Genomic DNA, 4,817 nt, shown 5'->3' with positions numbered 1-4,817 from the left:
TACTAAACATCTTGCTGTCTGCAGCTGAAGACGAATGTTGGAATTTAGAGAATCAGCAGATCTAATTTCTTTATGTGAACTTAATCACCACACTCTATCCCTTCCAAAAAGAGAATGGCAATCAAAGCATAAATCTACCCCAGACGCTGGCTAGGGGTAGCAAAACTAGTCCAAAGTCACTTGACTCACCCAACCAACACAGTATTTAACAGGTTGGGCGTGAGAGTTTTTTGATCGACTGTTTTGGGCTGAACACGTTTTAACCCATAGAATAAAATAAGGGAGAAGGACAGAAACATCATATTGGGAGGAATTTATGATTATCTTTGCCCCTCACGATCCAAAATTCCATCTCATGTCGTAACGACACTTAGCCATATTTGCTAAGCAAGCCAACTCACAATCAACAAAATATAGTCCAAATTCCTTTAATTAATTGAATCATATCATAAATAACGACATGAATGATCTCGAAATGGTATAATATCTGATACAAACATAACATGGTCCGAACACGACCAACACTGTACAACCCTCAAGAATTAGGTGTCACAAGTACACGACCCAATTACTGACTAAGTACAAGTCTAAATACATAATCAAAACTGTTTGAGAGAAAGAAAATAGACAGGAGATAAATAAGGACAGGGGCTCGAGCATTGCGATACAAATCCATGAGGTGCGGCTCGCCCTAAGTCTTTGAGGAATCACCTAGGCTCAACAAGAGGCTCCGCTAGAATCCATCTGAGGATTTGCACAAAAATATGCAAAAACGTAGCATGAGTACACCACAGTCGATACGCAACAAGTATCAAGTCTAACCTTGAAGAAGTAGCGACGAGACTATAGGCATCAAGATACTTACAACACAAATATAAATAACAGAGCCGGGAACTGAAATAGTAATTATCCTCATGAATAACACGTATCAAAGATGTCAAACAATCGAAAGATATAAAGCATGCCTTTTCAATTCAAGAGATAATCATAACACTGCTCAGATATGATATTTAAAGATGGTATATTTCAATTAACGGAGTCGAGGCTCCTACCTCTTACCTTAACCGGTATAAGATCCATGTCCCCCGATACAAAATCTATATATCTCTAAAATCCGATACAAAATTCATGTATCGACCTGATACACAATTCATGTATCGACCACGCTCACAGGCACCAAAGTAACATGGGTAATCACCTGACTCCGGAGGGACGGTACCAAATTCAAGCACAAAAAAGAGCTTGATAGCTCACTTATAATCAAATATCCGCTCATCATGTCCTGTGCTATCACTGTATTTCAACCGCACAACTTTATCTTTCGTGCTATGATCTCAGTCCAAATCAACTATCCAAATATAATAGATATGCATATGCCCAAGAATTAATGGATAAAAGATGCTCAAGAACTTAAGAACAATCATGCAGATATGTGCTCATGGAATTTCTATTTGACTACGGATGATCCAAGCGATTCAACATATCAAGAACAAGCTTCTATGCCTTCATAAATAATAAAAAAACCTAGGTATGATCTCTAGCATGAACAAGAGAGCGAGTACAGTCATATAAGCCAAATAAATCATGAATCAAGTTGAGCACATAATCAAAATAAGGCATAAAGTATCTCAATTCTACCCCGTACATGATATAAACTTGGTACGTGCATACACACTCTCCACCTCGCATATACACCACCCCCAATGCCTTAACACATAGCAATCAAGTAAAATCCTAGGGGCTTCCATCTTAAAAAGGTTAGCTAAGAGACTTACCTCTTCCGGGCTAGCTTCAACCACAAATCACGTCAGAACTTAGCTCTAGCCCCCCAATTACGTAAATCCAAGCCAAACATCATCCAAGGAAGTCAAATAATTCTATAGGAAATGATCCCAAACCATAAAGCCTCGATCCTTAAAGAATTTTCAAAAATTCAACAAAAGGTAACTCGAGCTCGCGTGCCCGTAATCTGAAATCAATACCAAAATACAATGACCCATAACCTGTCGCGTCCAAATATATAATTAGTTTCCAAATCCAGGTCCAAACACTCGTCACCTCATGTATACGTCTTTCACATGATCGAATAATACAATCAAACCCAAATCCTAAGGGATAGTTCCCCCACACAAAGTTAGGCAAGATACTTACCTCAATTTGGCCAAATCAACACTCAAAAATAGCTTTCTCTTTGAAATTCGCCTCTACACGGCTCAAATCTAACAAAAAATGACTTAATATCATCAAAAAAGAAACTAATTACAATAGGTAAAGCTATGATCTTTACACATTTCCCAAAAGGTCAACAAAATTCAACCTCGGGCTCGCCTGGTCGAAATCGGGGTCCAAGGGAAACTGGAAAAAGTTAATTTTACTCCCTATATATATATATATATATATATATATATATATATATATATATATATATATATATATATATTTTGTTTTAAAATCAGAGTCCAAATCGACTCTCAAAACCCACATTTTTATTTTCCAAAACTGTGACAAAAATCCCCAAATTTCCTCTTTGATTTTAATAAATTTGATGTTATATCTAGTGCATAATCATGAAATCTAGTTGGAAATTGATTAAAAATCACTTACCCAATAGTTTGGTATGAAATTCTCTCCACAAAATCGCCTCCCATCGAGTCTAGGGCTCAAAGGTGATAAAATGAGGCTAAGTCCCGAAATACTCAGCTATAACCGAGCTGCAGATGTCGCATAGTTCACAAAATGCAAAACCTCTATCGCAAAAGCGAACACTAACTCAACATGATGAAGTCGCAAATGTGACACAAATCTCGCAAATGCGAAAATTGGGATCTTCGCAAAAACGACATAAAATGTCGCAAATGCAGAACCTCTCCTTCCCAGGTGCCATCACAAATGGATTGGAATTGTTCCAAATGCGAATTCCCTATTCCCAGCCCAACATCGAAAAAGCGAGAAGGATCTCGCAAATGCGATAAAAACCTCGCAAATGCGAGAATAGAACACCATAACCAGCTGAACCTTCTTTAAACTCTCCGGAACGCGTTCGAAACTCACCTGAGCCCTCGGGGCTCCACACCAAATATCAACACAAGTCTAAAAATATAATACAAACTCGCTCGCGCGATCAAACCACCAAAATTACATCCGAAACCATGAATCGGACCTCCAAAACACATGAAACTCAAGAACTTCTAAAACACCACCGTGCGTCCGATTTCTATCAAATCAACTCGGAATGACGCCAAACTTTTTATACAAGTTCCAAAAAATATAACGGACTTATTCCAGTTCCCAAAACTAAAATTCATACCCGATAGACATAAAGTCAAACCATGGTCAAACTTAGAAAAATTCTAAACCTTTAAATTGCCAACTTCCGGCAAAACAAGTCAAATCAACCTAGGGACCTTCGAATTCGATTCTGGGCATACGCCCAAGTCTAAAATTACGATACGAACCTATCAGATCCATCAAAACACCGATCCGAGATCACATATGAAAAAGTCAAACTTAGTCTAACTCTTCCAATCTTTAAGCTTCTAAAATGAGAATCATCTTTCCGAGTAGCTCTGAATCACTCGAAAACCAAAACCAAAAATATACGCATGTCGTAATACACCATATGAAGCTACTCGAGACCTTAAACAAATGAATTGCATTCAAATGCTCAAAATGACCGGTCGGTCATTACATTCTCCCCCACTTAAACTTATGTTCGTCCTCGAACATGCTAAGAGTTTTCCCAAACCCATCAAATTACCGTGTAACCCCTCTCGTGCACATATCCATGGGTGATCCCACGTCACCCCATCCATATAAGCCTGACAACACAACCTAGCTAAAGATCCTTACTGCAACCTTAGATCCAAATTCTCAAATATCTTGAACCCATTATAAGACCTATTTCTCACACCCACATGATGTATAAGTGTGAACAAGCCAAATCAAGCCGTAATCATAACCCAGAACGTAATCACACGAGATACCACATAACTAAGATACTCGTAGCAGTAGCTCCCGACCACAATAGGTGCTAATTGACAAGCCCGGCACCGGCCATGCAGTTCTTGCACCAATACAAGCAACAATTCGGATGTACCCGGGTGATGAAAAGAGAATCAAATGAGAGGACCGCCCCACGGCTCAATAGATACCACCAAGAAGAGCAATGCTATGAACCCATCTCACAATGGAGAAACAAAAATAGACAAAAACAGACGAAATGAGCATAGAGGATAGTATCCAAATATAACGTCGCTGCGATGCATGACCCGGTCCAAACACCGATCGATATGGAATACCTCGAGGCATGAGTCTCACAATCAATAACCATGTGCGTAATATTTTACAAACACGCGAGGTGCATGACCATAACCATAACCAAGGAGGAATGGATATCACTATATATACAATCAATGCACTTCCACATAGTACCATCCTTCTTCTTCACTAACAGAACCGGTGCACCCCAAGGTGACACACAAGGCCTAATGAATTCTTTATCAAGTAGCTCCTGAAGCTATTCTTTCAATTCTTTCAACTCTGCTGGTGCCATACGATACAGAGGAATAGAGATAGGCTGAGTGACCATCATCAAGTCAATACCAAAATCAATGTCCCTGTCGGGTGGCATGCCCGACAGGTCTGCAGGAAACACATCCAAAAAGTCTTTCACTACCGGAACAGACTCAATGGTAGGAGTATCAGCACTAACATCCCTCACAAAGGCCAAATATGCCAGACATCCCTTCCCAACCATCCGTTGGGCCTTCAAATATGAAATCACTCTATTGGGAACATAGTCAAAAGAACACTCCACT

The sequence above is a fragment of the Nicotiana tabacum genome, chromosome 2, assembly GCF_000715075.1.
Source record: "Nicotiana tabacum cultivar K326 chromosome 2, ASM71507v2, whole genome shotgun sequence".
Classification (NCBI taxonomy): Eukaryota; Viridiplantae; Streptophyta; class Magnoliopsida; order Solanales; family Solanaceae; genus Nicotiana; species Nicotiana tabacum.
The sequence above is the reverse complement of the archived record's forward strand: the minus strand, read 5'-3'. Positions refer to the sequence as shown.